This window comes from Vicugna pacos, chromosome 24 (genome assembly GCF_048564905.1).
Source record: "Vicugna pacos chromosome 24, VicPac4, whole genome shotgun sequence".
NCBI lineage: Eukaryota > Metazoa > Chordata > Mammalia > Artiodactyla > Camelidae > Vicugna > Vicugna pacos.
In genome coordinates this window covers 23,523,862-23,548,536 of record NC_133010.1, presented here as the reverse complement: position 1 = coordinate 23,548,536, position 24,675 = coordinate 23,523,862, and the positions used below count along the sequence as shown (strand labels likewise).

The window sequence follows — 24,675 nt, the reverse complement described above, 5'->3', positions numbered from 1 at the left end:
CGTAGTTGTTATCTGCAAATCCCAAAATCCTAATTTATCCCCCCCCGCCCCCTTCCCCCCTTGGTAACCGTAAGTTTGTTTTCTATGTCAGTCTGTTTCAGTTTTGTAAGTAAGTTCGTTTCTGTCACGTTTTTAGATTCCACGTACGAGTGATGTCGCATGGCATTTTTCTATTTGACTTCCTCTGTCTGGCGTACTTCACTTAGTATGAGAGTCTCCAGGTCCATCCATGTATCTGCAAATGGCAATAAATGCCCTGTCCCCACGGAGCAGGGCAGGTCCCAGTGTTGAGAGCAGTGCCATCTACAGGTCAGACCTTGCAGTTGTGGCCAGGTATGGAAAGATAGGTAATCAGGGACCCAGTGTGGAGTGCCTCCCAGTTAGGAAAAATGGGAGGAAAAGTTGCAGAGCCAAAGCAGGAAAAGAGGTCAGCCATCTGCTGCTGCGCTCCCTCCTCCCCTTGGCTCTCAACACCTCGCTTCCCTGTTTCCTTAATCACGAGGGCATCTGGCCTCTTCTACCCACGCGAGTGATGGCCTAAAATGCCTGAAAACGCACCTTTTCTACTGTAACTTAGTCACAGTGGACTGAAGACTATCATTCAAAATGTACACTCTTGGTATTTTTTTCCCCAGAATAAAGTACTCAATTTGACCAGCACTTTATATCTCTGTTTTGATTTGAAACTTGCTAGAATATAGTAAACTCAAAAATATTTTCAAATTCTCCAAAATAAAATCTACAGAATGACTGGGAATTTGGTTAGTGGTGGCTTTTAACTGAAAGGGTAATTTTAACTGAATGCTCACTTGTGTCTGTTTTCATTTATTTAAAAGAATTTTCATGCTTGAGCGAATTTGAGTTTCCTTCTTTGCTGGTCTGTAAGATCTTAGAAGCCGGGATTTTTACCGTGTTTATCTTCCCTCCCCCGTGAACTAATAGTGACTGCACTTAATGATTGATCAGCAAATAGTCCTTGAATTGGAATTAATCTTCAAACTGGCCTTTTTCCCTTAATCTTTATTAGCTTGTATTGAAACAGGACTTACAGTTTGATTTTTTCCCCTTAAGCATGGATTTCACGATTTCTAAGAACCACATTATTCAGTCTTTTCTTTGTTCTTAGAGCAACTTTGGATGGTGTAGAACCTGAAACTATTCTGTTGCTTATTTTTATGTAAATTTAGTTTCCCTAAATATTTGGAAGACTGGGTTCAGAGAGCTTTTGCGACTACAGAGAACTACCTCTCTCCCTGTCTCAGTATTTTTGTGTAGTGTTAACTCAAGGAGCTTGCTCTCTGAAATATCCTAGCCTCTGCCTTCCTCATTTTACATGCAGAATCCTTCTCTTTTGTATTTTGTTTATCCTGCTAAATTTTGCTTTCACTCCCAATAGTTTCTCTTTGGTGTAGAGTCTTGTCCTGCAAGGGAGCCGGTATGGTTGGTTTTGAGAATTCACAACAGGCTGGACTGTTGCAGCCTCCCAGGCCCAGGATGGGAGGGGAGGGGGAACGGGGTGTGCTGGGGCAGGGAGGCCTGCCTTCACCTTTGATTAGGAAAGGTAGCCCTGCTTCCCGTTTCAGCGGTTCTCAGATGATCCTTCCACACTTTGCAGTTAAACACTGCAGCTGTTTTGGGGTTCTCTTTTTCTCAGACCCTTCAGGAACCTCTCTGACCCCCTCTGCTTTTTTTAGGTGCAGACGCCGTTCACACAGGTGCGCTGATAACACACGTCTGTGCCTATTGGTGATGTGTCGCCATCTGCTTGTATTTCGGGATTGGTAGGGACATCATACCTCTTAGTTTTGTTGTTGTAAATGTGTCCATGGACTTTGGGGTTTGCTACAGAACTACAATTTCAGGGGATTGTGTGTGTGTGTGTGTGTGTGTGTGGAGTGATGACTAAGGGGAGGGATCCAGTTTATGAAGGTCCCAAATCTATGCTGCCACCCCAGCCACCATCTCCCCAAAATCTCCTGAAAGAGGTTTTTAAATGAAATAAACACACAGTCAGGAAAAGGTCCATTCTAGTTTATGGGTGGAGATGGTTCACCAGGATTTGAATCAACCAAGGACAGGGACCATGGCAAGAATAAAGAATCGTTTCTGCTCCAGCTGGAACAGAGCCTGTGCTCCTTGCACTTCCTCCCTTTCTGTGGTCCTCACTTTAGCTGAGTGAGAAGGGAAGGCTCAGGGCTGTCTCCGTGCACAAATATCATGGAGTTTTGAGAGAGAAAGACGGGATTCCAATTTCAGCCAAAGATAACGAAGGAGTCTTGCGTGTGGAATCAGGAGCTCTTCACTCCTCCTCCTGGACCATGCAGCATCACAACTCGGCATCCCCCCACGTTTCATACTTGATCCTATGTTACAGCTGACCCTGCGTCCAGTCAAGTGCACATAAGAACTGTACATTTTGCACTAGCTACAAGCGAATGATGGAGAAAAGCAGTGTAAGTGTGACAGGGACGGGGTGATGGAAGATGCAGGCAGCATTGGAAAGAAGTAGAGTTTCTTGTGGGACCAGACCATATCTTATTTCACACTTCAGAGTTGCCTAGTATCTGGAGGGTGCTGAAAAGATACTTGTTGGCTGGAATTGTAAACTGTTGAGTTCAGGGATCCTCTGTTTCCCATGACCATTATAACCCTCAAGACAATGAATATCATATCTGTATAGTGTCATCCACACTGTGAGATGTGAAAGTTCACCATGTATTTTGATTTCATTTGCCTCAAAACAATGTTTTACTATAAATTAGGGCAATATTGATAAGAGCAGCCCATGTTTCTATTGTAAAATTTCCATTTAGAAAATATTATTTTTTAGTTTTCTTTTATTATTTATTTATTTTGGGAGTGGGGATAATTAGGTTTATTTATAATTTTTTTAGAGGAGGTACTGGGGATTGAACCCAGGACCTTGTGCGTGCTAAGATGCACTCTACACTTGAGCTATACCCTCCCTCCTATTTTGCAGTTTTCTGAATTCTATTTTGGTTAACCTATTGAAACATTTAAAAATTATATTAGAAATAATACCCAATCTGTTTTCTGGAAAGTCTTCAACCTTCTAGACTTCAGGTAATTGACGTTTTTCCTACCCAGCGGAATTCTCTGTAGCTGGTTATTAGTATGAGTTAGTTGATGGTTTTGTTTGTGTAATCTAAGAAAATTAGTGATCAGCTATGGTAAATGATAAGGAGTTTTCCCTGTTTCTATAGCAATATAAACCCTAGAGAGGTTCTTCAGCAAGTCTGGCTCTTAAATTATTCCCTGCTCATGACTTAGGAAGCTAGAGAAGATCCATTGGTTCAATTAGTTTACTAAGAAGTTTAGTTCACTCATGGAAAAAGAGAACTGAAACACTGTAATGCAGCATTCCCATGGCTGGAATTTAACAGCAGTTTATTGAACAAATGATATGTGAGAGACACTGAACTAAACTCTTTGCGAAATGGCAAATGAATTGCATAAGAGAGCTATTCTTCTCAAGGAACCTACAGTTCAGTGGGAAAAGCTAAAAGGAAATGAATGTAGGGAGGAAGTGAACGTAGGAGTGAAACAGTGAGCAGGAAAACTTGCAAAAAAAAAGAGAAGAGGTAAGGACATTTTGACATATAAAGACCTAATGAATCTCTAGCGAAGAGGAAGAATATTTTACCAATTTTTTTTAACTCTAGAATCTTAAAAGTAATTAAAAGAAACTGTCAACCTACAATTCTATACGGCAAAAACATTCTTTAGTAGAAGGGGAAATTTAGACCTTCTCAGATGAAAGAAAACTAAGAGCATTTGTCACAGGAGATCTGTCCTAAAAGATGGCTGAGAGAAATTCTCTAAATAGAAAATAAATGAATATGAGAAAAAGAGAACAATGGAAAGAATTAAAATATAGGTAGATTCATCTCCTTCTGTTATTGTTTTCTAAGTTCTTTTTGATGGTTGAAGCAAAAAGTATAACACTGCCTGGTGTGGCTCTCAGTAATGTAGAGGAAATATTTAAGACAATTATATTTTAAATTGGTGAGGGCAGAGGACATAAATGGAAGTAAGATTTCTTTACCTCACCAAACTAGTAAATTGTCAACACCTGTAGAATGTAGTTAAGTGTATATAATACCTAGAGGAACCACTGAAAATGCTATGCAAGAAGAGATACTCAGAAACACTTTAACAAGAGCCAAGACATAGAAACAATCCAAGTATTCATTGATATATGAATGGATAAAGAAGATGTGATGTATATATATATGCAATGTAATATTATTCAGCCATAGAAAAGAATGAAATAATACTTTTGCAGCAACATGGATGTATCTAGAGATTATTATACTAAGTGAAGTAAGTCAGACAGAGAAAGACAAATAGCATATGATATCACTTATATGTGGATCTAAAAAATTTGATACAAATGAACTTATTTACAAAACAGAAACAAATCACAGAAAATATAAACTTATGGTTACCTAAGGGGAAATGCATGAGGGATGGATAAATAAGGAATTTGGATGAAGCTGAGGGAATAACCCTCCCAGAATTCAGACAGTATTACAGAGCTACAATAATCAAAACAGCATGGTATTGGCATAAAAACAGACATATGGATCAATGGAACAGAATAGAGAGCCCAGAAATAAACACACAAACTTTTGGTCAGTCTTTGACAGAGGAAGCAAGTATATACAATGGAGAAAAGACAGTCTCTTCAGCAAATGGTGTTGGGAAAACTGGACAGCTGCATATAAATCAGTGAAGTCAGAACACTCCCTCACACGATACACAAAAATAAACTCGAAATGTCTTAAGACTTAAATATAAGACAAGACACTATAAACCTCTTAAAAGAAAACATAGGCAAAACCTTATCTGGCATAAATCTTAGCAATGTTCTCCTAGGGCAGGCTACCCAGGCAATAGAAATAAAAGCAAAAATAAACACGTGTGACTGAATTAAACTTTAAGCTTTTGCACAGCAAAGGAAACCATAAGCAAAACAAAAAGTCAGGCTACCGAGTGGGAGAATATATTTGCAAAAGACGTGAGACTGACAAGGGCTAGTTTCTTCCCGTTAAGTATGATGTTAGCTATAGATATTCTTTACCAAGTTGAGAACCCTACTTTCTGTTCCTAGTTGCTGAGTTTTTTAATCATGAATGACTTGGATTTTGTCAGATGCCTTTTCTGTATCTATTGACATCATCATGTGATTTTCCTCCTTTAACACATTGATATGATGGATTACATTAACTGATTTTTAAATGTTGAGCCAGCCTTGGGTATATCTGGGACAAGTCACACTTGGTTGTGGTGTAGAATTCTTTTTATATATTGTTGAATTTGATTTGCTAAAATTTTCTCAAGGATTTTGCGTCTGTTGTTGCTGATGTGGGTCTGCAGTTTGCTTGTGATGTCTTTGTCTGGTTTTGGTATTAGGGCAATGCTGGCTTTGTAGATCGAGGTAGAAAGTACTTCTCCCGCTTCTGTCTTCTGGAAGACATTGGAGAGAATTGGAAGAACTTCTTTCTTGAGTATTTGGTAGGTCTCAACCCACCTGGGCCTTTTTGGAAGACTATTAATTATTAATTCAACATCCTTACTAGATATAGGCCTATTCGTGTTGTCTATTTAGATTTACTTTTAAAAAACACGTTCTTATCTTGTCACCAATATACCTGACATCTTTGAATGACTCTCCGTTGCTCTTAGGATAAAGTTCCAAGCCCTTAAGGTGGACAGTAAGCCTATATGATCTTGTCCTTTATTCCTCTACAGCTTCTGTCTCACATTTGCTTTCTAGATCACAGTTGCATAGACCTTTTTCAGTTCCTCGACAGTCCAGTCCCCAAGGGTTTTGCCCCTGGCCTTTTATCTGTCCATGATGACCTTCTCCCAGATTCCTTTACCTAGGTGATGAAAGAGCATGGGCTCTTCCTTCCGATCTCTGCTCACTTTGGGTGTCCTCTCATACCACCTACCAAGATGGAATCCACTCTGTTGTTGTTATTTGTTTACTGCTTATTTTTCCTACTGGATTGTAAGTTCAGTGAAGATGTAACTTGACTTGATCATTCTTACATCACCCTGCACTTGAAACAAATGGCCATCAGATATTAGTTATGTAACAAGTATTTGTTGAAAGAATAATTCTCACTCTGTTTCTGTGGAGCCGGTTCTTACACCATCTTCCTTGTGTGGGTGTGGAAACTGAGGAATATGGAGAGCAGATAAATGGCCCAGTTGTGTTACCAGTAAATTAGATGGACAGGTGGAAAGCCAAGTCCAGGACTTTGGCCCCCATGTTATCAAAAACTGTGCCCTTACTCAGGGCTCCATGGAGATTCAGAATATCCTAGCCCTCAGGGGATCCTTGAAAGCATGTAATTTCTTTATAAATTATTTTAGATGGGTGGGTTATTAGAAAAACTGAGGATCTGTGTTATTCACTTCTGAAAATGCTTGGGCTCACGAATAATTTTAAGGACGATTTTTATGGATGATCCTTGTTTTTCAACCTGCATAGACAAGGTTTGTCAGTCCTGTGCTTGGCACGGAGGAGAAATAAAATCTCACTAAGAAACGTCTTAATAATGGTTTTGACTTTTTGAGAAGAGTAGTGCTGAAATCATTTATTTTGTTTAAAAGTTCACTGTAAATGCTCCTTTAAGAGGAGGTGGCTTTTCCTCTGAAAACGTTCAGTGGTGTTTCAAATTAAGTGATGCTAACTAGATAATTAAACCAAACAAAGAAGCTCAACAGGAGAATTATAAAGGTTTTTTTAAAAAAAATTATTGAGGGTTTTACTTACTTTATAAATAAGCGAAGCTCAGTATTTGTTAGAAAGAACTGACATTTTATAGAGAGAGAGGTCAGAGAGAGCCATGTCTCCTCAGTAGTTTAAATGCATCAACATTTGAAGCAGTCATAATGAGTTATTAAGTAATTGCCTTACAAGATTTAGACCCTGGTCTTTTTGTATAAGCTCCAGCAGAAGCCTGGGTAGAAGAGAAATGGTTTGGTGATCATAGTTTTTAGACTAAGCTCAGACTCAGATCCCCTGAAGAATAAAGAAGGGGGCTGTGGGAACTGGATTCCTGGGTCTCTGGAAATGAGCCAGAGGTGCTGAGAGCTGGTTAATTCCTCCTCTCAGATGTAACTTAGCTGATGGTTAAATTGCATCAAGAACCATTAGAGACTTACATAGACTAGCCTTCCCTTAAAAGAAGGAGCATAGATTGGGAGTGTTTGGTCTTTCAGGATGGAAATACAAACTCAGGCATAAAAGTTCTGCTGTGTAACACGAATTTGGTGATTTCCTTGTTTGTGCAGGTCCTTACTCATACTGAGAATATGCCCTGAAATTTGTCCCATTAGGGCAAAGTCGTACTGAGACATGGTGAATTAGCTCTGGTACTGTGTAGCCTTCTCTTTAAAATTCTGTAAACTTGGCTAAATAGTCCTGACACTTTATAGAGAGAGATGCATGTTTTCTTCTTTTGCTCTAAGTAACCCACCTGAAACCCTACAGAAGCCAAAGTTCCAAGTGGGATCCCCTGTCTCTGTCTCCTTGTCTGTTCTGGCTGTTGCCTAACGAGTATATTTGTAACCAGAGACAGAGTTCAAAGCTGTAGTGGTGTACAGTCATCCCCCCTCGCCCGCGGGGAGCGTGTCCCAAGACCTTCAGCAGATTCCTGACACCGTGGATCGTACCAAGCCCTATATATACTGTTTTGTTCCTGTACATACCTACCTATGATAAAGTTTAATTCATGAATTAGGCACAGTAAGAGAATATCCGAATTGCCAGGATCACTACCCTTGAGCTTTGGGGCCCTTATTAAATAAAATAATGGTCACTTGAATACAAGCACTACGATGCTGAGATAGTAGGTCTGATAACTGGACAGCGGCTGGCTGCTAAGTGACTAATGGGCAGGATATTCTGGACAAAGGGATGATTCACGTCCCCGGCTGGATGGAGCAGGATGGGCATAGATTTCAGCATGAATGCAATTTAAAACTTATGAATTGTTTACTTCTGGAAATTTCCATTTAATCTTCTCCAACTGTGGTTGACCATGGGTAGCAAACCATGGAAAGCAAAACCACAGATCAGGGAGGACTGCTGTATTTCTAAGCTGGTCACAGGACCACGTCTCTTCCCTGTGGTCTCCTGGGATGTTAAGATGTAAGGAACATGATTTGGAGGGGTAGTAGTTTTTCCAAGCTCCACTTTGGTATTATATTTCTTTGTCAATCAAGAGACCTTGGCTATACTGAATTTCATACCCAAGAGGGACAAAGCTATTTACAGCATAAGTTACAGTTAATATATAGCTGTCTGTGCTTTTTAGGGGTTTAAGTTCTGTAACTGAAATTCTCAATGGTCTATTTGTACCATAGTTTGCAACTATGTGTATTGCAGTTTAAAATTCAGAATAGTAAATGAATAAAGAATGTTAGAAAGGCTGCAGTATAGGGGCTTTGATGGTTTCACAAGACCTAATACTTGAGAATAATTGGGGCGATCAGATGTGGGGTGGGAAGTGTGTGGGGCAGGAAGCAAAATTTTGATGAGAGGCCAGAACCAGATAGAACAGACACCTGAAAATGGTAAAAATCTATCTGTATGCATGGCTGGTGAGACAAAGATTTTCCCTAAATGGATTCCTACCAAAACACGACAAATAAAATTCATTAAATATTTAATGTGTCTAATGTTAAGGTAAGCACTCAGCTGAAAGCAGCAAGAGGATTTTGAAAAAAGTAGGTATCTCAACCATTTGTCATTAATCACTAAGAAAACACCATAAATCATCCAATTTTTTACCCATCTCTTTTGGGAGGGAAGTTAATTTAAAAAATTATCATCATTGGTTCTCTAAAGCCAGTTGTTGACTATTAGATCAGTCTCCTCATTAGTCTTCTCCTTTTCAGTACGATTGTAGCTTGGATATTTTGCTAAAGACAAGAAAATAAGACAAAAATCTGTTCTCATAGTGGATTCGAAACAGAGCAGTCGCATAAAAGCATTCTTAGTTATCCAAGAGTGCACATTTTGTTTTGATGTGTTACACTGTGTTATTGACACTTTCCCCATATTTTATGAAATAAAAGTGAGGAAAAAATCATCTAAAACTTAAGCCACTGTGGTAAACACGTATTAATATGAAACATGGTGAATGAAAATTGTCTAAATTGTGTTTAAAAACTGGATTACATTTCAGTGACTAAAAAAGAACCCTCAAACACAGCTCACATCACTTGTAATATTTAGAGGCAGGTTTTTTCCTCTTATACAAACTGTAAGGTTGACTTTATCTTTCCCGTTAAGTAAAGCATCACAACACAGCCTCTGGGGACATAGAAAAGAAGAAAGCACTTTATTAATTCGGTAATGGAGGTATATATCATAACTTTCATGTTATCCCTTTGCTTAAACTTGTTTTGCCGGCATCCTTCACCTTGTGTTCTTTAGCTATTAAGGGCACCAAATGGAAGCAGAGGTCAGGGCAAGGGGAGTACTGCATCCTGTCTCACGTGCATGGATCAGCACACATATTGTCACAGTTTCTCAGGTCTTTTCTGCTTTATCTGCTTGGGCACCCAGCTCAGGCCTCATCACATATGGAGACCCTTAGTAGCAATGATAATTCTGCTTCTGTTCTTACTGTGGTTACCCTCAAATTTTTAAATTAAAAAAATTTGGGGGGGAATACCAAACTTGAAATGGTTGCAAAAGTAAAAGTCATACCCCAAACACCCACATGCCTTTTACTGCAGTTCACCTGTTGTTTATTTACACATTTGCTTGATTGTTTCTCTTTTGTTCTTCTCTCTCTTCTCCTTTCTATGTGTCCATCGATATCCATCTATCATATTTAGATGTGCATAATTATTTTCCTGAAAAATTTTAGAGTAAATTGCATACATTAGGATCCTTTACCCCTAAATACTTCAGTGGCAGGGATATTCACTTACATAATTCCAATCCATTTCTTAGCTTCAGAAATTTACATGGGTATGATATTTTCAGCTCATCTTCTGTCCAGATTCCAATTTTGTCAGTTCACCTAGTAAATTGTTATAATAGCATAATTGTTCCTTACAATACAGAATCAAGGGTAGAGTCAGGTACTGATTTTTGCTGTCCTGATGCCTCAGTGCCCTGTCTTCAGAAACATTTCCACAGCCTTTTTTTCCCTTTTGTAATACTGACATTTGGAAGATTGCACTCCCAACTGCACCTTTTTATTAATAGAACATTCAGCTGTTTGTTTTTACGATATTTCCCCATTATGAGAATGAGATTATCCATTCCCGGCCAGAACACCGCAATGTGATGCCACATCCTTCTCAGGATATCACCTCTGAAGTGCAGGACAGCCGGCTGCCCCCATTGGTGCTAATAATTGGCGAAGCTGTGGGCCGGTTTCTCTACTGGATAATAACAGTCTGTTTTTCTCCGTTACAATTAAGTGGTCTGTAGAGAGACACTTTTGATCACGGAAATATCCTGATCACCGTCACAATTTCCTCCTAGTTTTCTCTTCCATTTATGGTCCTGACCTCATCCAATCTTGACCATGATAGTTTTGCAAAGTGATGATGTTCCGACTCCAGCAGTCCCTCCACAGTTACCCGTCAGCTCTTAGTGCTCTGCTCTAAGCAACAGCTCGTCCTTGTCTATTTATGAGTGATATCAACTCAGAAAATGTGTAATTCATCACTGTGTGTACTGTCAAAGAAAAGGAATTTGAAAATATAACTACCCTTTCTTTTCTTTCTTTCTTTCTTTCTTTCTTTCTTTCTTTCTTTCTTTCTTTCTTTCTTTCTTTCCTTCCTTCCTTCCTTCCTTCCTTCCTTCCTTCCTTCCTTCTTTCTTTCTTTCTTTCTTTCTTTCTTTCTTTCTTTCTTTCTTTCTTTCTCTCTCTCTCTCTCTTTCTTTCTTTCTTTCTCTCTTTCTTTCTTTCTTTCTTTCTTTCTTTCTTTCTTTCTTTCTTTCTTTCTTTCTTTCTTTCTTTCTTTCTTTCTTTCTTTCTCATCTATCTATCTAGTAATCTATATGTTCTAATTAAAGTTAATGAAGTCCTGTGAATTAATGACTTCTTATCATAAGATGACCAGCCATATTGAATTAGGGCCCCCACAGTGACCTCATTTAACCTTAATTACCTCTTTAAAGACCTTGTCTCCAAATACCATCACATTTTAAGGCACTAGGGGTTAAGACTTCAATAAATGAGTTTTGGGGGTACACAAATCTCATCACAGTTAGCATCTCACCTGAGCCTTTCAACTGACCTCTCTGTTGACAGTCTGGCCCACCTGAAGTCCACCAGTGTCCCCAGTATTATTTGTAACTACAAAGCAGACGAGGAACAATTTGTATATTTTAAAAACTCACCACTGTCTTCTCCCATCTGATCTTAACAGTATCACTGGTGTAAGAATTGTCGTCTCGGTAGAGCAAGAAAGTGCTATACAAATTGGGGTCACCTGCATGCATTTTGACTACTGTGCACCAAATCCCTTTTCAACTTTATATTTCCTACTTTACAATTCAATATCTGTTTTCCTTTGTTACTCTACTGATCAGTTATTCTACTGATCACATGTACAGTTAGGAACAACCTCAACTCAGCCTATAGATTACTTTTAATTTCTCTCATTCATGAATTAGCATAAGGATGCTAATCAGACCAATATATGATATGTTCACATATCCTGTGCAATTCAGTGCACATCTATGGAGCACTTGCTGTGTTCTTACTATTCAGCATTCAGAGAGGAGTAAGACGTGGTCCAGTCCTCTGGAGCTGAAGTCTCTATGTGGTTGCATATATGTGAGAAAATAAATTACAGTTCTGGATGATGAATGAAGATAGTGGATGTTTCAGCAACTCTTCTGGTAAATGGAATGGTTTAAAGGAAAACCTGGCATGTCCAATCATAAGGTTTTTTACCCCTCTTCCTCATTTTAAAACTGTCCTTATTTAAAACCTCTTCCAGTGTTATTAGTCATTTATTTATTCTCCCAAAGAATGTTGGAAAAAGCACCAAAGGACTGTGCTCTTTTGCTCAAAATTCCTGTACAAAATTCAGAGCTGGGCCCTTGGGTCTAAGAGCAGCCATGCTGCTCACATTTCCGTATTGATGCTTTCTTGTGTATGTGTTTTCTTGGTCTTTTCGTTGATAGTTCAGCTTTGACCTCTACCATTTTCTCTATTTGTTTTTTAAATACTTCCATAAGTACTTTTTTAAATTAAAAGTTACATTTTTCAAAAATTAAATTAATGAAATACTTTGTCTTTGGGTACCATATTTCTTTCTTTTTTTCCCCACTTCTAAGGCTTTAATGAATAACTCTATGCTTATAAACCCAACTTTACCTCCATCCAGAATTTCTTTTTTCTTCAGTTCACCGCTTCTTGGTTGGTTGGTTTGTTTTTAATTGAAGTACAGTCAGTCACAATGTGTCAGTGTCTGGTGTACAGCACAATGTCCTAGTCATGCATATACATACTATATTCATTTTCATATTCTTTTTCATTAAAGATTATTATAAAATATTGAATATAGTTCCCTGTGCTATACAGAAAAAATCTTGTTTTGTTTTTTTAAATCTATTTTTATATATAGTGGCTAACATTTGCAAATCACAAACTCCCAAATTTATCCCTTCCCACCCCCTTTCCCTGGTAACCATAAGATTGTTTACTATGTCTGCGAGTTGTTTCTATTTTGTAGATGAGTTCATAGTGTCCTTTTTTCCCCTTTTTTTAAGATTCCACCTATGAGTGATACCATATAGTATTTTCCTTTTTTTCTCTTTCTGGCTTACTTCACTTAGAATGACGATCTCTAGGTCCATCCATGTTGCTGCAAATGACCTTATTTTGTTCTTTTTTTTGCTGAACCATATTTCTTTTTTAATTTATTAAAACCACCACGACCCACAGTTCTCTAATTCTTGTTGTCTTTTCTCTCATTATCTGTACTATGTCTAGTCAGAACTAACACCCTTGCTCATTGATTTTCAGCTAACTTTAGCTAAACATCTTTTTTTTTTTCCATAAACTCTCTACATTGAAAAACACGATATAGAAACATTAATTTTATTTTTCATTGTCATTGGCATTACTCCTTTATGTAATTTTCTTCGCATTTTCTGACATCTTTAAAGCAAGTAGAGCTTTCGTCATTTCCCATTTAGTTTTTAATTTTTCAAGAATTTCTTCACCTTTACTCTGTTGTTGCCAAATTTTCTTTCTTCTGAGACAATAATTCCACTTTTGAACAGTTTCATTACATTTTATTTCACACTTTTATTAATTCTTATAAATAAATTTTATTTTGACTCATTTTCTTTCTTTTTTTTTCCCCTTTCTTTCTTTTTTTTTTTTGAAGAATTATTAGGCTGTAGTTTAAATAAGAATATTTTGGAGCCTCTACTTAAGTGTTTAATTTCTTTAAATCAAGATCACTAACATTTATTTTCTCCAATTTACAATGCCCTGCCAGACATTCTGAGAATTTTTGTCTTTCAAATGTCCAAATTTTGGAGTGGTACATAAAAATACATCCTTCTGTGGGGAAATTTTCCCCCATTGACTGGTGTGGAGGTTCAAATCAGTGCTTTTTTTTTTTAACATTTTTTATTGATTTATAATCATTTTACAATGTTGTGTCAAATTCCAGTGTTCAGCACAATTTTTCAGTCATTCATGGACATATACACACTCATTGTCACATTTTTTTTCTCTGTTCAAATCAGTGCTTTTATCAACATTGTTTTTTATATTATTTAATAATAAATTTAGTCGGCTCGTCTTCACTCAGAGAAATGCTTGCATATTTACACTGTTAAGATTCCTGTTTTATGCTGTATCTCTCACAGTGTGTTGATATATTTTCATGGCACAATCTGGCTTCCTTTCCTCCTTCCTCCAGTGGCTTTTGCTTGTCCCATTCCCTTTGGTCCCTTTGGTTATAGAGTGTAATTCCTTCTGCGAATAGAGATTCTGTTCTCTTATAAATTCACTGAACTCCTTCCCCATGCTATTTGCTTTCTTTTTCTCTCTGAACTTCCAGCAAAACCGAGTCTTCTCAAGTTGCTGTTTCCCACATGCTTTGCTCGTATAAGAACAGCAGGCTCCCCTGAACCCTGGCTGGCTGGGTTGAGCTTTAAGGGCGTCACTTTCCCCTGTCCTTCCTTTCCCCCATCTCTTCAGCTGTAGAGGAAGAAACATCTGATTTCTCTTTCTTGAAGGCTTTGCCTGCTATCATTTTCTCATAGAGCGCCGGTAGACTTACCTGTTTAATCAGATACAGTGTATTGTAGAAATCAAAACCTAGAATTTGGCAGGAGGCAGAACTAAGCTTGAGACCCAGGTCCACAGCTACACTGAGTAGCTGCATAATCTTAAGAAAGTTGCATAATGTCTTTAAGCCTCAGTTTCCTCGTCTGGATAATGAGTATATATGGTAGCATCAATCCTTTCAAGAATTTTCTAAATGATAGGTGGTAGAATACTTAGCATAATTCTTTAAAGATAGTAAGCATTAAATACATATTAATGATATTTTAATTTCAGATGCATTATCGTCCATTTTATTCTGAACTGTCAAGATGTCTCTGCTGTACCCAGTGACACTGGGATTTGCATTGTCATACATTTGTGATTTAAAACATGCCAATTTCCCTTTTTAAAATACAATATAGTTGTCCATTTTCTCCACACTAGAATGCCTTTCAAGTCTAGATCTTAGCTGGAAGTGATTTCTCAAGCTGTCTGTAGTAGGTTTTTCACTGGTGAATTTCAGTTTTTCTGTCATACCTAGTTGAAGGTGGTTACCATGTGGCAAAGTTAATACTTCCAGTGCTCTAGTTCTGTTTTAAGCTTCTAGTTATCTGTCCACACGTCAAACCTATGTGCTGAATTTTCTGGAACTGATCATTTGCCATCATTAAGGTTACGTAAGGGCACAGTGTTGCTGACAGCCACCACCCCAACTCTGAGGGTCCTCTTCTGTAAATGAGTGATGTGTAGAGTAGCTTTGGAGAATTTGGGGGGTGGGGTGCATAAGAATAATCAAATGATGACTAGAATGCCTGGTATGTAATAGGTGTCCAGGATGTATCTGATGGAAGTAAAAATAATTTTTGTTTTTAATTTTGGGGGAGGTAATTAGATTTAATTATTTATTTTTACTGGAGGTACTAGGGATTGAACCCAGGACCTCCTGTATGCTAAGCATGCGCTCTACCACTTGAACTATATCCTCCCCCAATAATTTATTAATACAGAAAATGACACTGGTTTACAGTGACTTTGTTTCTCAAGTGATATATCTCATCCTGGGTGGAGTCAGGATTCAAATTCAGCTCCCATGTCCAAGTCTCTGCTTCCTTCTCTACTGTACAAATGTCTGTTAGATAACAAAATAGACCAAAAACTGGCATCTAATGTTTGTCTTTTCTCACTTCCTTCTCCTTTTTTCTACTCCTCCCCCTTTTTTTTCTTTCCAACCTTTCTTCCACCCCGAATTATCAGTTTTGGTTGCTGTTGGCTTTTTTTTTTCCCTCCTCCAGACTCCCTATTCTGTTGGCTACTAGGTGCACATTACCTGGTTGATTCAAGAGGAGTGAATTGCAGGGCTCTGCCCTTTGAAGCCCACCCACTCTCTCCCTTCCTTGTTGCTCACAGACTTCCTTTTTTAAATCTCATTCTCCGAGTTCTCTGTCTGTAGTGCTCCCAAGAGTGTGTATGGTGAAAGCAATATGAGGAAGAGAGTCAGGAGGTTGTACCATTACAAGCACTGGACTAAATCACTTCATCTTTTAGACCTCAGGTTACTGATCTCTTAAATGAGGACATTTGGCTAAGATTATTGCTAGGCTTCTTTACCATTCTGATAAAAATCACATAGCTGTGGTGCTTTATGATAGCATCTTATTTAATTCTTGTAACAATCATGTAAGAATTGCCTCTTCCTTAATATTTTTTACATAAAGTAAGATTTTTTTCTCAGTATAAAATGAAATCACGTCCCTTGCAAAATATTTAGGAAAATCAAACAAACAAAAAACCCCATATACCATAGAAATTACCCACATTTTCATTGTGAAGAGATAAAAGCTCAAAGGTTTAATTTGTGCATGGTCCATATTTACCTCCATGGTACAACTGAATCTCTGCCCTTGGTCTCCTTATGTCCTTCCTCTACCTGTTCTCTCCAGCAGACTGAGATTAGCACTAAAAGTCTATGGATTTAACTTCCTCCTGGTCTTCAGCTTGAACTCCCTGCTGTTATGTTCTGGGTTTGCTGCCCCGTCTTTCTCACTTCCAGAGATGCTGACATCCTCCCAGTGTACATCACATACAGTGGAACTCATTTAAGTTTTTTAGTGACCCTGAGAAATTAGGTAGGGATAGTATACGCTCCCATTTATTAATGGGGCAACTGAGGTTCAGAGAGATTAACACGTTCCTGGAGTCACTCACAGACATTTCAAGACCAGCCTTCTTAAATTAGTTTTCCTGTGTTTAAAAGGCATAATATCGTGGCTTATAGAATAATATAGGTAAGATAATAGACTAGAAGATAGATGCTTTACACACTATTTTCCACCTACAAAATCAACAGTTAGTAGTTTTTTGGCAAACGTGCCCCTTTTGTTTTTACTGTCTCAATTCAAATTTTATAGTATTGAAATTATTTAGTTAGGAATGTGTTCTAAAAGGTAGCTTCCACAAATTACAGAATTCACAAAGGAAATATACTAGAGGCTATCAAAGCATGACCGGGGTAAGAATATTCAAATATATCATCTCCTTCCCTTCAACTTATTTTCAAGCTACTTACATGAGGAGTATGAAACAGTTCAGTTTTCTAAAACATCATACAACTATCCCCTGAAATGGACTGCAGACCTTGAATGCAACATATTCATAAGGGCAGCAAGTTTAATAACTCTCCTCAGACCTGAATGGAACTTTCCAGTGGTCAGTTATAGTTCAGCTCTAAAGATCGAAGTCAACAGCAATGAGGTGTACCACTTTTTTTCTGTTATTTGAAGCTTTATGTTAAGATAGTCAGTCTCCAAACTGCCATCTGTATCTAATGAACCTTTAACACCCCTAGACATCTGTTTTGAAGATTCTACTCTTGTTTTTGCAAGTTTTTTTCTGGTTTTCAAAACATGTGTTTTTTTAGTTGACAAGTTCATCAGGATACTGCTACAAGGAACCACTGTATACAGTACAACCAACCAATGTATTTTTTTTTATTGATGTATAGTCAGTTACAATGTGTCAATTTCTGGTGCACAGCACAATGTCCCAACCATGCATATACAGACATATATTTTCATATTCTTTTTCATTTTTTTTTCAGCTAATGTATTTGTAAAAGCTTCTTTTCAGATATTCGCCTTCCTCTAGAAAGAAAAATGACTAGAGAAAAACTACTCGTGTTCAAAAATAACACAGACAGCCTTATTAGAAAATATTAAAGGTTGGGGTCAGGGTAGAGCTGAGTGATAGAGTGTGCTTAGCATGCACAAGGTCCTGGGTTCAATCCCTAGTAACTCCATTAAAATAAATAAATAAACCCAATTGCTCCCCCCACCTGCCTAAGAAAATAAAATAATTAAAAAAAGTATTTTAAAAAAGAAAATATTATAAGTTATCAGATTTCATTGAAAGGGACTTGTGAATATTTATGTATTTTACCTTTCCACACTCCCAAGTCATTATCAACTTCTGATAGTTATGTACTGACGTTATAATATTACCTGAAACAAAATGAAAATCTACCTCAGTTACTGTAAGAATTTTTGTTTTTATTTTGAAGAAGTTTTTTTTAGGAGTTTGAGAAGAAATAGAGAAGTTATTTGAGAACAGGACCTACATTATCTTCACTCTTGAGGTTTTTGCCGTAAATGCAGGTGGGCGCTGACAGATCAGAAGTGAATATATCACAGGACTGAACATGAGGCAAAATCAATTTATAAAATCAGATAATTAAATTATATTGTAGTAGATATGACCAAAATATTACAGTGATTGCAACATGAATTTTCATGAAAGTCATTCTGTAAATTTTTGGCTAATAATTTTTTCGTTACTTAAAGAATTTCTTGGAGGGTCTGTTTGTCAAGGAACCATGGTGGTTTTACATTATGACTGATTTTAAAATTTTAAATTTAAATTTCAGTTTCTATTTAAAAGAAGATAAATTACCCAAGAGCTAGTCAAATTTTTGCTTAATAAATTAAAGGGGGAACAATTTAATAAATTTAAGTGTTTACTTTAAAGTACTTTGGTCTAATTCTACAGGCACAACCACAGAAAAAAAGCCAAAGGATAGGAAAATATGTATTGAAAAATGTAAGTACATAATGAAAATACAAGTTAAAATATAACACCTATGACCTCAAACAAAACAAAGTTCAGTATGCTATTTATGCTTTCAAACAAAAGAAAAACACATTATAAAATTACTGTAACCCTGGGAAGAAAGCTTTTCTAAAAGGCTCTGTGCATTAGACTATATCCCCATTTATACAGAATCAAAGAAAGTTATGTGAAGACATTAATAAAGCAAATCAGGGCAAAGGCTGGTGGAGGCCAAAAGACTATCTTCTGAGCAGGAGAAGAAATTTTATTCTTAGGACAATGGAGGTTAAAAATAGATGACCTCACCATCCTGAGAATTAATTGAATCAAACCAAGACATTCCTTCTTTCAACTTTTCTCCTCTAAGAGACATTCTAATTGGATCTCAGAATAGTTTCTCTCTATAGTCATCTCTCTATGCTTTCCATGCTGTTTCTTTCACGACCAATGCTAACTCTTCCCCTGTTAGACTTGCTTACTGGAGAATCTCCAGTTCAGAGGTTTGCAATTGAAGAGAGAGAAGCCGTTTGCAAATGGCGTCTCTGTCATTCATTCCTTCAATTAATATTTCCTGCACATCTACTGTGTGTCAGGGACGACTCAGCAGTACACAGGTGAACATGACAATTCTGCTTTCGTGTATGCATTTCAGTATAAACAGACATAGAAACATGCAGGAGGAAGAAGCGAGGGGCTCACCCCCAGCACACGCCACTGACCTAGACATGCCCACATGAAGATGTTCTGAGGGGCTAAGACCATGGCATGTGATTCTCTGCAGTCTTGGGGGGAAATTTTTGAGTTGAGAGCTATTTGAGATTTCTCTGGGCTGGGCTGTGTTTCTTACCACTGGTGTAAGAAAAGACACAGGGCCCCCAGCCCCAGGTAGGTAGCAGAGTAACAACATGGCACATGGCAAAGGCAGGAAGGGATGGATTCAGGATGTTCAAATAGAGAGAGAAATAGAGATGGACACTCCTGCCCCTGCACGAAAAAGGAGCCCTAGATTTATGTTATGGGTAAAAGATCACACGTTAATCTGGTCTATATTTGTAGAACTGCCATTTGTGTGTTTAGACTCTGGAGGCAGTATTTACTTGCACCTCAGTTTAAATGGTTATCAAGTAAGTGGCAAACCTGCATCAACTTCAGAGTCTTTCCACTAGTCCCCCAGCTGTAACTAAGCTTCCTGGAGCTTTGGCCGCCAGTGGGGGTCAGGTGATTCAGAAGTCTTTCAGACTTTAGGTGCAGGAGGTAGGATGGATGGTACTGTCTCAGAGGTGAGAGGTAAGGATGTAAAGTACTTAGAAGGGGCCACTGAATTGTTGCGGGAATGACCAACTTAGGGGAAGAGCTGTTGGTGATTGAGAATTAAAGGATGTGGGTCTGCGGGGAGGGCACAGCTCAGTGGTAGTGCATGCTTAGCACGAGGTCCTGGGTTCAGTCCTCAGTACCTCCATTAAATAAGGAAACAAACCTAATTACTTCCCCTCCCCCAAAGGAGCTGTAACCGGAAGTCTCTGGAAGGAATAGAAAGCAATCGTAGAATTGTGAGATTGATATTTCTACTTAAAAACCAAATGCCAAGAGAAAAAGGGGAATGGGCTGCTTATATCCCCTTGGGACTAGTGCATCGTCCAACAAGACGCAGTGCACTTGGAGGGGGTTGGGTTCAAATCAGTAACACCTGAATCAAGTTAGTGTCAGAGCAATGGCTAGTCAAGCAGGACTGAGCACACCTGGACTCACCCATGAACTGGCGCGCCCATCTAGGTTCCTGCTTTGGTGAGGATCAGTACGGAAGCAGGCGGAGGAGAGAAACGTGACCTCTGGGCGTCCTGGAGCTCCGGGAGGAAGATGCAGAGTCAGAATGTCGGACAGAACGTGAAGGGCTGGACAGAGCTGGACGTGAGGTGAGTGGCAAGGCCAGGAGATCAGCCTGGATGTCAGTGAGAGCTGGGTGAAGACAGACGTTAACTGACAAGCATAACTAAAACTTTTACCTAGACAAATGTTATTACCTTCTTTGTGTATTCTTTTATTTCTGGTGTACTTAGAAACACTGCCCATCCAAAGATCAGTTAAATACATAGATTTTTCCACGTTTTCTTTTTTACACTTAACTCTTTGGGCTACAGTATAAGAGGAGGCTTGGATTTGATAATTCTCTCCAAGAGCCATTCCCCCCCAACTCTTTTTGAATACTCTAGCCCCATTGTTTGCAATGACCGTTTTTACTGTACATTCTATTACCGAGTTAGGCTTTGTTTCAGATAATTTATCCTATTTCACAGTGATGCCATATTTTGCACCAATTCCGCACTAATTTATTTTTGGTAGTTTTATATCCTTTATGTTCTGTGGGTGACTTACTATCGTAACATTTCTGTTTGAGATTTTAAAAACCATTGTTATACATACTCTTCCAAAGAAATACTAAAATTTTGTCAAGTTGAGAAAAATACTATCCTGATTGAATTAAAGCATTATATTAATTAGGGGAATATTGACTTTTCAATGCTGTTTAATGCTTTGGGCTAAAAAAGCCCCCACGTGTATCTGGATATATTCTATCTCCTTTTGCGTCTTCCAATTAAGTTCTGCAGCTTTTTTCATGGGAATTGCATTTTATTTTTGCTAATTCTAGATGGTTAATGTAGTTTTATGTTTGTTTCTGTGACTGAAAAAAAATGTTTCTTTTGTTTTATCTGATTTTTGGTTGTTGATATGGGAGAAATCTAGTGATAGCCACATTATATATGACAACTTACTAGCTTTAGAAGTTTTTAAGTTGTAAACAACGCTGCATTGAACATTGAAGTGGGTTTATCTTTTTGAATTAGTTTTTGTTTTTTTCTAATACATACCCAGGAGTGGAATTGCTGGATATTATTGTAGTTGTGTTTTTAGCTTTTTTGAAGAATCTCCATACTCTTTTTCCATGGTGGCTGCACCAATTTATTTTCTGCCAGAGGTTTACAAGGGTTCCCTTCTCTCCACATCTTTGCCAACATTTGTTGTTTGTAGACTTTTTGATGAGGGCCATTCTGGCAGGGGTGAGGTGATACCTCGGTGTGGTTTTGATTTGCATTTCTCTAATGATGAGCGATGTTGAACATTTTTTCATGTGCCTGTTAGCCGTTTGTGTGTCTTTTTTTTTGAAAAATGTCTCTTCAGGTCTGCCCATTTTTAAATCAGGTCATTTGTATTTTTGATATTGAGTCGTATGAGATGTTTGTGTATTTTGGCTATTAACCCCTATCTCTCATATCATTTGCAAATATTTTCTCCCATTCAGTAGGTTGTTTCTTTGTTTTGTTGATGATTTCCTTTGCTATGCAAAAGCATCTAAGTTTGTTTAGGTCCCATTTGTTTACTTTTGCTTTTATTTCTTTTGCCTTGGGAGACACCTAAGAAAAACGTTTGTACGATTTATGTCAGAAAATGTTTCTCCCATGTTCTTTTCTAAGAGTTCTATGGTTTCAGGTGTTACATTTAGGTTTTTGGTCCATTCTGAGTTTATTTTTTTATGTGGTGTGAGGAAATTTTTTAATTTTAATGATACATAACCATATATTAAACAAATAGAAATCATTTATCCCCATATAATTAGAGAACTTTTGCATAATCTGGCATATTTGGCCAATTTTCAGTCTTATAAAGCTTACAATCAAATCTTCAGATCATATTGCATGGAAAATTGAAATCCTATTTGTATTTAGTTTGGCTCGTTTATTTAAAACGATAATTTTGTGGTTTTTTTCTTAAGAATATGTTTCGGTGTCACTGGCACTCCAGGTTTCTGTCCAAGAACCAATAAACACGGTGACTGTACTTTTTAGTGAATTGAAGTACATTTTGACCTGTTGTAATCAATAAAATTTCATCCAAAGGTGTCATTGGAACTTCTGTAAAGAGTTATAAAGGATTATAACTGCCGTGATAGTTCAGGTTGCAACGTGTGAAGTGAAAGTGAGGGAAGTTTTCAAAATGACTCAACTCTGTATATTTGAGAGAGCCTTCAAAATGGCAGAACAGAAGGACGCAGAGCTCACTCTCGCCTACAAATACATTAAAAATGCATCTACATGTGGAACAGTTCTCACAAAATACCTACGGAACCCTGGCAGAAGAACTGTGTATATTAAGATGGTGAGCTTAAATAGAAAATATTGTGGGTTTTTTTTTTTTAAGAGATACTCCCAAAGTGGGTTCAAGGTTAGCTTTGGTAAAGATTAATGGAGAAGCCAGCCAGTCAGTCTGCAAGCTTGTAATAGGTAGATCTTATGGATCGAGCACCATCCTGTATTCCAGAGAGTCGGCAGAAAATGTTCTCTCCTTGTGTTCAGCCTATCACGCTAGGGACTCCCTCCCTCCTTTGCAGTTTTTACTGGATACGAGTTCAGAGGGAGGAGAGTCATGTGAAAGCTGAAAGGGTCCAAGAAAGCTTCCTGGAGATGACAGTGGAGCCAGGATGCTGAACTTAAATGAGATGTGGATAGACAAAGAGAGGGAAGGCATTCTTAGTACAGGGGCTACTTTTATCAGAGGCATGGTAGTGTGAGCATGTTCATAGAGAGAGTTGATCAGAACCAGATAACCAAAAGCAAGAAGCCTCATGTGCACCAACATTTCATGTGAAACAGTAAGTAAATTAAACTGAGGTCAGATTGTGGGACCCTTGAAATACAGAGGGAACATTTCAGACAAGGCCCCTGAGATGATTAATTTTATGTGTCAAATTGACTGGGCCATAGGGTGCCCAGATATTTGGCCAAATGCTATTCTGGGTGTTTCTGGGGGTATCTTTGGATGAAACTAATATTTGAAGCAGTAGACTGAGTAAAGCAGATTACTCTTCCTCCTGTGAATTGCCTCAGCCAATCAGTTGAAGGTCTGTGTAGAACAGAAAGTCTGAATAGGAGGGGCCATCCCCTGCCTGACTGCTTGGGTGGAGGATTGGTCCTTTTCAGCCTTTGGACTTGAGCTGAAACATCGGCCCTTTTTGGGTGTTTAGGGTGCCAGCTTCCAGACTGGAACTTGACCATCCAGTTAGCTTGCTGACTCATCCTGGGGATCTCGGGACTTGCCAGCCTCTATGACGTCATGAGTCAATTCCTTGTAACAATGGATTTTCTCTCTAGAGATGTACATCCTACTGGTTCTGTTTCTTTAGGAAACCTTGACTAATACAGACCCGTAATTACTGTCATCTTCCTAGAGAAAGAAGCAGAAGGTCTTCATTTAGATGTGAATTTTATGGCTACATTTTGGCACCCTACAAAAAAGGGGAAAAAATTGCAAGAGTCATAGAGAATGCTTTGTCTCATACGCAGAAAATATCCCAAGAAATACCTTATTTTCTGTAATGCTTGATTCCATTATTAGATTTTGGAACATTTATTAAAATAATACATTATTTTTCTTAAATGTTCCTCAAATATTCGAATGATTGGGTTTTATGCTGTTTCATAGAGGAACTGTAGCATTCATGTTTCCAGTCATCTTTGTGATCATGTTGTCTCCATTATAAAAATGTGGCTTCTATTTCAGCTACAGTTTAAATGTTGAAGCAGTCTTAATGGTGATGTGTCTCTTTTGCATCATAACTGGTGTAGGTGGCCCATTAGTGCTTTAATCATAATTAGTTGTGCATTCTAGATGCACGGCCTGAGATAATTATAGAATTTAAGGAACAACCCCATGGGTCTGTACTTGGGCTTCCTTTGTAAAAATACAAACTCTATAAACTCTTATGAAGCCCTTGACTTCCTCTCCAGCTCATTCTTTTTAGGAAGTTCCAACAGTGCTGGCTTTGATTACCAGTCTTCAACCACATTCTTTTAAAACCATCCTCCACTTACATTTACGTTTCATTTTAGTGCTCGTTGTCATATTACAGTGGTTGCATAGCAACGGTATTGGCAAAAACATTATCTTTTTTTCCTACACACAAACTAAATCTCTCAGTGCTGATCATAACTCCTCTTTTGCTTTAACTGTGGGGGAAAAAAAACCTTGTTGAATTTGTTAGGTGAATTGAGTGAGGTAGCAGGTGCAGTGTTCAGAAACTGAGGCACCGAGGCCAATTGTGTAGGAAGTAAATGGGTCAAGAGAAGAGGCAAAAACCATAAAACCGTGCAGAAACTTGGGAGATAGAAGGACAATTTAAACAATGGAACATTATTATTGGAATTGTGTGGGAGCAATTAGGTTTGTGGGCTTTGCAGGGTTGTGGAATTGAAAGTTAGATCAGAAGACTGGTGGTGAG

At 38.1% G+C, this 24,675-nt stretch overlaps 1 protein-coding gene across 7 annotated transcripts in view; it reads left to right on the top strand.

Moving 5' to 3' along the window:
• Positions 1-24,675, top strand: part of DLGAP1 (DLG associated protein 1) — an 822,007-nt gene that overhangs the window by 112,536 nt on the left and 684,796 nt on the right. For 6 of the 7 annotated variants that reach the window (XM_072949181.1, XM_072949175.1, XM_072949174.1 and 3 more), the window contains exon 2: positions 20,178-20,317. The gene's annotated coding sequence lies outside the window, so the exon portion shown is untranslated. Of the gene's footprint in view, positions 1-18,344; positions 18,396-20,177; positions 20,318-24,675 lie in introns of all 7 variants that reach the window. The other variant, XM_072949179.1, reaches the window with a different exon arrangement.